General features: G+C 42.9%; 1 long non-coding RNA gene across 1 annotated transcript in view; it reads right to left on the bottom strand.

The window, feature by feature from the left end:
• Window positions 1-12728, bottom strand: part of LOC144265244 (uncharacterized) — a 32549-nt gene that overhangs the window by 18633 nt on the left and 1188 nt on the right. The gene's annotated exons all lie outside the window — the stretch shown is intronic.

Genomic DNA, 12728 nt, shown 5'->3' on the forward strand with positions numbered 1-12728 from the left:
CAGGGGCAGGAAGGGGCAGGGCAGAGCAGGGCAGGGGCTTTGGGGAAGGGGTGGAGTGGGGGTGAGACTGGAACAGAGCAGGGCTGGAAGAGGGAGGGCTGGGGCAGAACAGGGGCTGGGGCCATGGGGAAGAGGCAGGGCAGGGACTGGAGCAGCATGCAGCTGTGCAGGGCACCAGGAAATTTGGCTTATGCCGCTGGGTACTTTGCGTATGGTGTCAAAGTTTGACTCAGACTCACAATTTATCAGACCACTCTGTTTTATTAGCAAAGCTGCTCTGCTAATACATTTAGAAGTGAGCCCCCCGAGTGGGGCTTGTGTCTTTTAATATATACAGTTTTTTGGAGAACAAGTTACAGAGAAGTTACAGACAAAAGAAGAAAAAGATTTTAGTCACCACCCTTCGAGATCCCTGAGACCAGTCACGTATCTTCAATTACCTGCCACCCTTAACAATCTCCTTTAACAGCTTCCAGTTAACTTAACTAATTGCCCTTCACACCTTCCATTCTGATGCCTGCTTCTTAGACGTGCTGGCTCTATCTTAATTGCTTCTCCATTCAAAGCTAACTGTCCCTACGTGTGCTCCCTCAGATACTTTGTAACATGTTTTGGCATGCCCTCTCATATACAGTGTATCTAGCATGTCCCCTTATACAACGTTATACTTATACAATGTTATACTTCCACAATGGGTAGGGATGGCCCTGCACGTGAGTACTGTGTGAATCCTCTCACACAGAGCTGACTTCAGTCTGTGTCTGCAGCTTGGTGTGGCCCTACCTGTGTGTGTGTACTGCAAGAGGCCCAAGAGCCGAATTCAGCAAAACAGAGAGGCTGGTGGAACAGGAGGGGCTCAGTGTAACCTCCATGCATCAGGTGGCATCCCAAAATGGGGGTCCAACCTGTCACAGTAACAGTCCCTCAAACTGAAATTCTGGAAATCGAAAGGCAGTTTGGCAAAAAGAAAATGGATTAAACATTTGAGTAGGACCTGACTGAATATGTATTAGGGAATCAATACTGAAGGGTGACTAACACCTGGACCACACAGTCTGCCTAATCAGAGCACATCCTTAGTGAAAGGAAATCCTTAATCTATGAATCTCAGAAACAGTTCATACATCCTAACTGGGGGTTCTCACAATGCAACATCAGAGCGAAGTGTGTCCTGTGGCATCCAGCAGCTTCTTTCTAGAGGTCACTGCAGAGTGAGGGCAAACATGAACAGCAGCACGGCTGGCGCAAGTACAAACAATAATCATGGTTATCTTATTTTTTGTTTGTTTTTCCATTTAAATATTCAAGTCTGCATAAATTAGGTGTTGCAATCAGGACTCCGGCAAGTTACCAGTGCAGGCCTTAGTACTATAAGGTTTGTACACACATACTTCAACATATACTTAAGACTGACTAGGACTATCCCACATCTGAAAGAACAAAACAAATAAATCAACAATTGGGGCTCTCACTCTTGATTTGACACTTGATTTGGAGATGGTCTGGATTATGCATATTCTCATCTTCTTCTTTCCTTTACTTGTCTTTTTATGTTTTCCTGTTCTTGCTGAAGCTCTGTCTACTGTTTCAATAGCCAGGAGGAGCAAACATAGCAGTGAAACAGGAAGCTATGGAGAAAATTTAACCTCTATCTCCCAAGTATTTGTGATATGAAACTATTTGCTGTACTTCAAGGGTAGGTAGCCTCAATCTGTGTGTATGTGGGGCTCAGTACTGGAGAGACAAGGCCAGACTCTCAGCTGGTGTAATCAATATAGCTGGTTTGAAGATTTACATCAACTGACGATGTGGCCCATATGCCTATATCGACTTGTGTGTGCCATCTCCATTTAATTAAAACAGTGTTTTTTCCGGTGGAAGGAAAGAAGAAGCTAATTTAAACACACAATTGCCGATTTTGCATGCCTATGTGATCATCTGTACATGCAAATATAAGATGTGCATGAATAATTTATGCAATCACTTTTGAAAATTGTTCCCATCCTGCTTAGATTTAAGACACTGAACATAATTAGGGCCTTCACATTAAGTCCCATGGATATCTTGTTCTAGGCCTGTTCCCTATTCCAATATCTTTAGGGAAGGATGACATCTTCACAGGGTACCATTCCCTCTTCTAATCCTCAAGGAGATGCACAGGGCTTTTCTCTTGAGGTCCCTCTCTCCCCTGCCTTCCCTGTCTGTTGCTTACCTTCGGTCTGCTATTACCTTTCTGAGTCTCTTACTATAGTTCTTCTCTTATGTTTCTTATTTTAACAAGCTGCACAATCTTTTATATCTGCTCATTTTTAGCATTTTCTAGCAGTGTTAAATCTGATAAAGGATTTTTGCAACCCAGCTGCCAAAACAGGCTTTCGGGACAGCTGGTCAGGAGATCAGCCCACTCAGAGTAGCCTCAGAATTGGGCAGCGTGGACAGTTCAGTGCTCCACACCCAGCTGCACCAAGTGCTCATCAGTCACATGACCCTTAGAGTTTTAAGCCACTTTTGCCACAGATTAGAGCCCTGCCTCTGTGACTGCTTGTTATTTATGTAACGGTTCAAAGGGACTTTGCAGTTGTGCAATGAATAGATGTCTGGTTCTAAATTATCATACAGAAGATAAGTGGAAAGCAAGAAGCTATAATTAAATTGAAATGTGCATGCATGTGTGAAAGCACCCACCCTTCCCCAACTCTCTCTCAGCCAGGAAGCCACTGCTAGTCCTTCCCCAGACCTTGGTTCTGTGATGCTACCCCATAAGAACGGCCATATTGGGTCCAACTAGCTCAGTATCCGGTCTTCCAACAGTGGCCAATGCCAGGTGCCTCAGAGGGAATGAACAGAGCAAGCAATCATCAAGTGATCCATCCCCTGTCCCCCATCACATTACTATCATGATCTAGATAAATGACATACAGATGAGACTAAGTCCAGCTCCGCTCACTGGGTGAGATCAATCTGTGGAAGGATTTAAGTCAATCTCTAACTAATAGAAATTAGAAAGAGTCCTGTGGGGGACTATCCCACATCTTTCTACTGCCGGGTTTTTTGCTTCTCCCTCTAAAGTGCCTGATGTTGGCCATTGCTGGAGATAGGATACTAGACTGGACAGACAATGGGTCTGAACCAGTATGGCAATTCCTGTTATTTCCTCATTCTTACATATGGGGAACTGAGACTCAAGGAGATAAAGGACCTGATTCGAAGCCCATTGAAGGTCAGGGGAGTCCTTCTGCTTACTCAAAGGGTTTTGGATCAGGTCTTATGTAACTTGCTCACAATAACATGGAAAGATGGCAATGAATTTGTTCATTCCCCTTACATCTACAGTTAAAAAAATCTCAATCCATTTTCTTGGCACTGTTAGTTTGTATTGTGATTATATAAACAGAGCAATTGTGTATCTAATAAGAAAAATGCAAATCAGAGGCAGTAACAAGACACTCATGTGGCTTTTTGAGCTGTTGCCAGCCAACTCCTCACTTTAACTTTAGACTGAAAATGGTCTTATTCACAGTTCAAAGAAACTATGAGTTACAACATAAATAAAAGGAGTATTTCAGAAAATAATATATTTTGTCCACAGCCAATTAATTAAGCTTGTGATCATGTGGAATGTAACCATGCCAGGATATGCTTTTAAATAACTTTTACACATTTGGTAAATGTAAAATATTGTGACACAAAAAGAAGAGATTACATAAAAAATATGGAAAGCAGTTGGAGAAGACTGGCAAAATCATAACAAAGAAAAATCAGGAAAGCTAAGGGACAAGAGAACAGTGAAAATTATTATACCAACATTCTTGTACACTTAATGATTTGGACTTCTTCCACCTGAGAATCACGAAACACATTACAATAATTAACTAATCCTCAAAACACTCCTCTAGAATGGGAAAATATCATTATAAATAATTTATGGATGAGTAAACTGAGGCACAGAGGAGTTAAGTGACTTTTTCACAGTCACAGAGTAACTAAATCAGTGGTAGAGATGGGAATAAAACACATAGCTCCTGAATAGCTAAGCTGCATACTTTAACCATAAGACTGTTTCCTACTGTTAAAAAATAATCTTGTACACTCTGAAATATTCCTCCTTGCAAATCCCTAACCAAAATATATATTTTAAAACCGCGAGGAATACTGGAATGAACAATAAGACATATTTATCAAACCATGAAGGAAAACTGGATTGCACACATCCATATTCTCACCTGTGACAGATAATATAGGTAATATTCTTCATCTGTGCTATAATTCAAGGTCAAAATAAGTAACCCAATACAGGACATTAAAAACTGTCTTCGTTTTATTTAATGGTTTCTGAATATGCTGTGTGAGAACAGAACAGAAAGTGCTATGCTTTGGAAGCATTATCTTTTGGGGAGATGTAAGATAAAGGTCCAGACCACTTGCAGCTATCAAAAATCATATACAACTTTTCACAAGGATCAGTGTTAACCCTGGTATCCTGCCTAAATTATATTTTGGTTACATATTTCCTACTTATTTCCCCCTACAGATTCAAATGGATGTTGTATTGTAACTGCCTGGGCCAAAGAGCCAACAATATAGTTTGTGCAGTGGGAGATCATGAAGAAAACAGAACCACATGTATGTATGTTGTCACCACTAATACCTCTGTGTACAAATAGTTCTGACAAATAACAAAGGCTTTGTGAAAAAGACTAAGGAAAAATATATAAATAGAATCCAAACAAATGCAAAATACACTGTTTTTATCAGTACACTGCTGGGCCTTGGGGTTGGATATGACAAGTTCACACAGTTAAACTTAGGAAAGCCATTTAACTTCTCAGTGCCTCAGCTTCCTCCTTCCTTCCTTGCACTGACTTTTAATGAAACTGACATTATCGGATTAAAATATGACTATAGATCATTGTTGCAATCACTATTTATATATTTGCAGAAAATATTGTACAAAGGTTGTCAAGTAAGATGTCTATGAAAGAGTAATGATTTGCCAGTTATGATTATGCTATTTGTATGCATGTATCATTTTTGTATTTAAAGTTATAAGTATTGGCTCTATACCTGGATTTCAAATGTCTGCTTCTTGGGTAACGCCCACAAAGTAATAATCCAGATATGCCAAGTAAGATATCTGCAAAGATGTCATAATTTGCCAGATATGATAATATTGTGTATGTTTGTATCACCTTTGTATTATGAGTTATAAATATGTATGTATGTCTGTATTTCAAAGTTGTGCTATGCTTCTGGGTGACACGCCCAGACAGTTTGGCATCAGCACTGCCCAGCCTACTTGATGGCCCATTAAGGACCATCAGCTATACAATTGAGAGAAAGCAGATACACCTTATGACTCAGCAACGCATGCTGGGAAATGCCTATGGAGAGAACTCTAAGGCTTCCAAGCCATGTGCTGGGCAGCTTGTGTTTGAAACAAAGGAAGCACAGGCCGCATGGCCAGAGACTATAAAAGGCAGCTGCATCTTCTCCATCTGGTCTTCAATCCTGCTTCTTATCTCTGGAGGAACCTTGCTAAAAACTGAAGCTCTGAACAATGGACTGAATGACCCATCCAAGCTGTGGATGTACTCCAGAGACTTGACTTAAGCAAGCAGTTTATTCCATCACTGCTACAAGCATGAGCCAAGAACTTTGCCTTTACTGTATGTAACTGATTCCTTTAACCAATTTTAACTCTCACCTTTCTCTCTTTCTTCCTTTCTTTCTTTTTCTATAAATAAACCTTTAGATTTTAGTTATTAAGAATTGGCTGTAGCATGTATTTGGGTAAGATCTGAAACATTCGTTAACCTGGGAGGTAATGTGTCCGATCCTTTGGGATTGGTAGAACCTTTTCTTTTATATGATGAAATAAGATTTACAAAAATTTTCATCATATTTGATGTGGGTACCTGGATGGAGGCCTGAGGCTGGATCACTTTAAGGGAACTGGGTTGTTTGGACTTCTGAGTAACAAGTAAGGTAATAAAGAAGCTGTTTTATGCTGGCTTGGTGAATCTAAGTATTGGAATATCCACCAGCTTTTGGGGGTTTGGCTGCCCCATTCTTTGCAGTTCACCCTAATTGAGTGACCATAGCTTGTCCCCACTAGGACCCCGGTCACAGAAACTTATGAGAATATCAGAAGAGACTGCAACAAAAGACACACTCAGGGTATATGACAGACTTTCCAGAGTACTGGTAGAATGGGCTGGTGTGTTGCACATATGTGAAAGCAGAGAAGGTGCAAACATTTGAGACAGGTGTTTGGGCTAATAAATCTGCTATAAATACCACCATTTGGGCTTTCAACAAAAAAAGAACAAAGTGTGAGACCTGCTGCCATCAGCTTGCATGTACATATCCCTGCCTTGACATGTAAAAGCCAAAAAAAAAAAAAAAAAAAAAAAGTTGTTTACACTACAGACTCAGGACTGAGTCAGTGAGCAAAGATGGAGTTGGTTGTTAACTTGCATACGAATAATGATGCTTTGCACTCCTAGAGTACCTTCTACCCTAGAATCTTAAGATGCTTTGTTACAAACATTAACTAATATAGTTTCACAACACCCCTGTGAGCTATGCAAGTATTATACCCTCCCTTCACCAGCTGTAGCATGCCAGTGTGCTGGGGCTGTGTCTGTTACTATGATTAACGTTAAAGCAGTACCATGAAATGTGATGAAACATAATAAATATGTACCTCAGAGGGTTAAATACCAGAGAGGAAGAGGAGTTAGTTAAGTTACACAAGAACAAGTTGACACAAGAACAAATGGATATAAACTGTCCATCAACAAGTTTAGGCTTGAAATTACACGAAGGTTTCTAACCATCAGAGGAGTGAAGTTCTGGAACAACCGTCCCAGGGGACCAGTGGGGACAAAAAAAACTAACTGGCTTCAAGAATGAACTTGATAAGTTTATGATATGGTATGATGAGATTGCTCACAATGGCATATAGCCAATCTCCAACGGCCAGAGATGGGACTTTAGATGGGAAGGGCTCTGAGATACTACACAGAATTCTTTCCCAGGTGTCTGGCTGGTGGGTCTTGCCCATGCTCACGTCTAACTGGTCACCATATTTGGGGTCAAGAGGAAATTTTCCCCCCAGGTCAGACTGGCAGAGACTTCTGGGGTTTTTTCGCCTTCCTCTGAAGCATGGGGTATGGGTCACTTGCAGGTTTAAACTAGTGAAATGGTCAATTCTTTGTAACTTGAAGTCTTTAAATCATCATTTGAGGACTTCAGTAACTCAGCCAGGGGATAGGGGTCTATTGCAGGAGTCGGTGGGTGAGGTTCTATGGCCTGCAATGTGCAGGAGGTCAGACTAGATGATCCCTTCTGGCCTTAAAGTCTATGAGTCTATATTTTTGAGGTCTTGTGTATCAACTGTGGAAGGATGGTCTTATGGTTAAGGCACTAGCCTGGAACTGAGGAGTTCAATTCCTGAGTGTTCTTGGGTCAGTCATTTGGGAGCTGGCTTGTCAATGGCTGAGCACCCACAGCTTTCCTTAACTGCAGCTTGAGCTGTGGATGCTCAACAGCTCTGAAAATCAGATCCTTAATCTCTCAGCTTCCCCTCTAGAGAATGGTGCTAAATTTACCAGTGGTGCTAAATCAGATATTTCTTTGGAGGGAGGGGCGTTCCGGCTTCCTCCCCTGGCTGGGATCCCATTCTGGTACCTGGTCCACCTCCAGGGACTCCAGGTCTCCCTCATCTAGAAAGTATTCCCTCTTTCTTACTCACAAAGTGCATAAGCTAGTGCCACCAGCAGTAGAGTTCTCAGATCACAACATCACTTGGTCCAGCTGCCTTGGGTCAAATCTGGGTGGTGCTGAAACCCTGGGTGAGCCAGGTTGCAATGCTACTCACTGAAATTTGGCCTGGTTACACCTCCATCAGTACATTCCCACTGCCTCCCACCACACCTGGCTTTTATTCTTTGCTGTTGATACTGGTATTTTGCAGCTCAGCTACTTCACTGGCTGAGACACAAAGAAACTCCACAATAAAAACAAGGTGGGGATGGAGATGGCTCCTAACACAGTGTATGACCTCATGGTCTCTTTCTTGGTGGGTTAGCACAAGCAGGCATGAGCCCAACAATGACTGAAGAGGGGACAAAGGCAGCTTCTCAACGGCTGCTGGGGCTGCTGACTCCAAAACACTTTCATTCACTTTCCTGGAGTAGGAAGCACCCTCTCCCCTGACCTTCCTCCCAGTGTTACTTCCTAAGAACTTCCCCTCTGGGAGGAGCTACGCTCTTTGGAGCGGTCTATGGATATGCCACGTGCACAGACCCAGTCAGTGCAATAACTTGGTTACAGTTAGGGTACCCGGTAATCCTTTATTACAAGAGACGTGCCATATTTTTTCATCTCTGTACAACAAGATGGAGAGTTGCTGAGTGATACAAAAAGCAGCACAAAACACACCTGGCGAATGTAGGCGAGTACTGCTTATTATTAATAACAACAACAACGATAATAAATAATGATAATAAATATGAATGAGAATGCCGGGAGGAGAGGTGGGGTCGGGGTGCTAAGAAAACAGTCCCTTATTTTTTAAATACAATGTTGGCAACCCTAATTACAATACACTCAACTGAAACAACCCTCAAGGGAGCATTTCAACAGCAAGAACACTGGAGCACTACAGGCTTTAGCCACAGACCTCATGTCTGGAGAGCTCTGTGCCGGCAGAGGAACTCCCTTGGTCTGGCAAATTCCTTGATGGCATTTCTCTTCACCTTAGGGTAGAATCCAGCCCACTGAGTTTCATACCTCTTACTGTGTTGGGTCTTTCGGAGAAGACCTTCAAAACCAATATCCTGTTTGCTCTGCATGGATTTTAAAGATCCAGGGAACTTTTTATAAATTTCCTTGGCCAAAATTTCCCCATTCTGCTCACCACAATATCGTGCTACGTGTTGGTTTTATGTCAGACCACCATCCTCCATCCCAAAGGTGACTATGTTTCAGAGGTGCTGTGTTTTCAGTATGTAGATTATATTATTGTTCATGTAGTGCTGGTGATGTACAATGGGCAATGTGTGTTCAGCAGATAAAAGTGATCTGCATCAAAGAGAACAATACAATAAAGAACAAAGAGTGAGGTGTGGTTTTTGAAACTGGATGAATGACTCATGAAACGTCAGTTTTTTTGGGGGGCGTTTTAACCAGGAGGAGAAAGAGGTAACCTTTAATCAAGAGGCTGTTGCAAGCCTAAAGAGGGGCAAGAGCAGGTGAGTGATGCAACGGGAGCAGTCAAAAAGAAATGATAAGCTATGAACACGGCATAGAAAAATAGGAGGTAAAAGATGTAGGTGAGAATAGAATTTTGCAAAGCCTCAACAATGAAGAGAGGCAAGAGAAGAGTCTTCTTCATGTGGCTGATATAAATGTAGAGCAGCAAACATTTAGATGGTTAACCAAGATAATTACGACTGAAGTAACAGAGTATTATTACTGTGATGCCTCCTTCGAATTTGTGAATTGGGCACTGAGTTATTATATGTTCCATAGTCTGTTTTGGGTGACCACTGTCAAGACATTGGAGAGTCTTTAAAATTTTCATTTATGCAGCAAGTATCCACCTCTGCCAGGATTTGTGTGGATATGGTTTAGGGCTGCCCATGAGCTTTGTGGGCAATCGAAGCCAGGGATCTTCTGCGTTGGGTCTTTCACAAGGTGTTTATATTGACTTCTTGTGAACTCCATTCGGCTTTCTAAGCTCTTTGGGGTTGAAGTTGCATTGATGAAGGTTAAATACGTGGGTCCAAAAGGGCTTACGTGACTTCAAGCAGTGGTAAGGGACATTTTTAAGGTCCTGGTGGATGGGAAGATGTTCATTTTCCACAATCCTATGGAATTCCCAAATGGCTGCGGCATGGCAGCAAATGGATGTGGGAGCACTGGCAGAACAGGTGTTGGGGTTGACTTGAGGGTTCCAGTGATGCACTGCATTGCAGTGTTCAGTTGGACATCAACAAGTCGAGTATGGCTACTTCTGGTCCATACTGGTACACAGTACTCAACTATGGAGTACACAAAGACCATCACTGATGTCCATAACACTGATGCTCTCCAGCTTGTGCTTGCCAGTTTCTGGACCAGGTTGACCCTTGCCTTAGTCTTGGCAGCTACTTTCTTCAGATGTTCATGGAAGGTCAGTGTGTGATCCTTCTTCACTCTGAGATAGTTTGGAGTGGGGTCATGTCACACAGCATTGCTGCAGAAGATCACTTTTAGGGTGCGCTTAGCGTTCCTGGTATCAAGATGGAATGCAGTGATTTTTGTTTTGTGAGGATTTGGTTTGAGCCTCCATTTCTGGAAATATTCCTCCCTGGTGGTTCCTGTTCATGGTGGAGTCGATGTTGCTGAAGGTGCTACTTGAGTTGCCAAGGCCAGGGCAAGATCATCCACATATGCAAATCTGTGTGACTTCATTGGTGGCATATCGCTTGTATAAACACTGAAAAGCATCTGTGTGAGTACTAGCCTTGTGGCAATCCATTGCAGAGGAACCGGGGCAAACTGACTTCATTGCCCAAGTGGACATGTAGCCACCTATTGCTCAGCATCAAAATCACGACTAATGCCATCAACCCGGTGACCAAACATCGATCAACAGTCTACCGGTCTTCAGAACAACAACTCAAGCCACCATAATAGTCCTCTTCATGGCCAATTGAATGCCAGATAGGTTCTGGAACAAGGATCCCCCAACTTAACAATTGAGGGACTTTCCCGGGCAAAGTCCGAGTATCTTACAAACATGCTGAAGATGCATAACATTGACGTCCTTACGCACCAAGAAACCCACGTCACCAATCACCAACAGGCTAGCCGCTATCGTATCCATGGTTACAACCTCACGACTAGCCACTATTATCCAAAATATAGCCTGGCCATTTATGTGAAGAACACCATCATAGATTTTGATGTTTTCCCCTGCAACTGAAAAAAGAAGCCACCGACACCATTGCCATCAGGATACGGGAGCTGCATATTAACATGTATAAAGTCCCTAATTCAAAATGGTCAAGGCCAGCATTCCCAACTGCACCAATCCCAGCCACCACACTATGTGGGGCTATGAAGTAAATGAAGCCGATGCTAAAGACCCCATAGACTGGATGTTCGCAAAACAGCTGGAATTGTTCTTTCATCTCAAGGAGTGAGCAACTTTCCACTCTGCTTGCTGGCAACGCGATTACAATCTGGACCTCACCATTGTTTCCACAGACCAAAGCGGGAGTATGCTTCATGCATCCCGCAAAACACTTCCCAACTTCCCCAACAGACAACATAGGTCCATCATCATCCAGGTCAGCATCAAAATCCCTGTGATTCTGTCAAAATGAATCCCACAGTGGAACCTGGCCAGAGTTGACTGGTATTGCTAATAGGGAATCCATCAAAAAAGTGGTGATTCGAATCCCCATGACACCAGAATGTTATCAGATATGTTAGCCTCCTTACCGCTGCTGCCAAGAAGAGTATCCCCCAGGGCTTCCAGAAAGCATATACCCCCTGCTGGACAAAAGAGATCCAGGACCTGCACCAGCAGTACAACCAGTCAGGCACCCTACAGGTTGTGAAGGCCCTGTTAAGAATCTCTAGATTCAGCCAGATGCCAGAGGTGGATTGAACGCACTGAAGGTCTAAACTTCACACACTCAAGTCTCCTGGGCCTTACTACGACGTCTCGGAGCTGCTACTCTGACAGAATACCAAACATTAAAAGTCCAGCCCAACTTCATAGCCTCCAAATCGGGGAGAGCATAAAAGGACCACTCAACAAAAACACCAAGCGAAAGATCCATTGTCAACTACATCGGACAATGACCTCAATCCCTCCACAAGACCCCATCACCATCAGTACAGATGAAGCGAAAGACAGTTTAGCCACAATGAAGAAAGGAAAGATGGCCAGCAGAGATGGTATCTCCCTGGAATTTCTTCATCAACTAGGCCCCAGGAGAGTCAATGGCTGGCAAAACTGTACACCAAAACCATGGAATCCGGATGCATCCCAAAAGCCTGGCTGGAGGCGATAGTTATTGCCATACTCAAACCAGGCAAGCGCACTGACAACCCAGGAAGTTATAGGCTGATATCACTACTGTGCACTACCTACAAACTCCTGGAATGTATCATTCTCTGGAGAGTCAGTCCTCTCGTCGAGTCAGTGATCCCCCGAAGAACAAGCTGGATTCCAGACTAAATGCAGTTGTTGCAACCAAGTTTTGGCCCTTGTACACGCATTGAGGCCAGATTCCGGAAGAAATTTAAGACTGGAGCAGTCTTTGTAGACCAATCATCAACCATCAATACAGTCTGGATTAAAGGCCTGATGCGGAAACTTGCAAGATCCTGCCGCAAAACACTTCGCCTGCTATGAAGAGAAGAGTAGAAGCCAGTGAAGGAATTGAGCACTGCTGTATAGTTTATAAAGGTGGGTTTTTTTTCTGTCCTTCCTTTGTAGCCTCTTCCCTTTCCCAAAGCTGCAGGACAAACCTCATTGTGTGTCTCCCACATTCCATTCCTTGCCCCTTTCACGTAGTAGTCTCTGTATGGACCCGTTTTCCTGACTCCTTTTGGTCATGTACTCTCCTCTTTCAAGCTGCACTCTAAAATATACTCTTTTCAAAAGGCCTCTAGTTCCTAGTCTTTTTCTCACAGAAGTACTTAGAGTGGTTTGGTGTACCATT

Source organism: Eretmochelys imbricata, chromosome 5 (genome assembly GCF_965152235.1).
Source record: "Eretmochelys imbricata isolate rEreImb1 chromosome 5, rEreImb1.hap1, whole genome shotgun sequence".
NCBI classification, from domain to species: domain Eukaryota; kingdom Metazoa; phylum Chordata; order Testudines; family Cheloniidae; genus Eretmochelys; species Eretmochelys imbricata.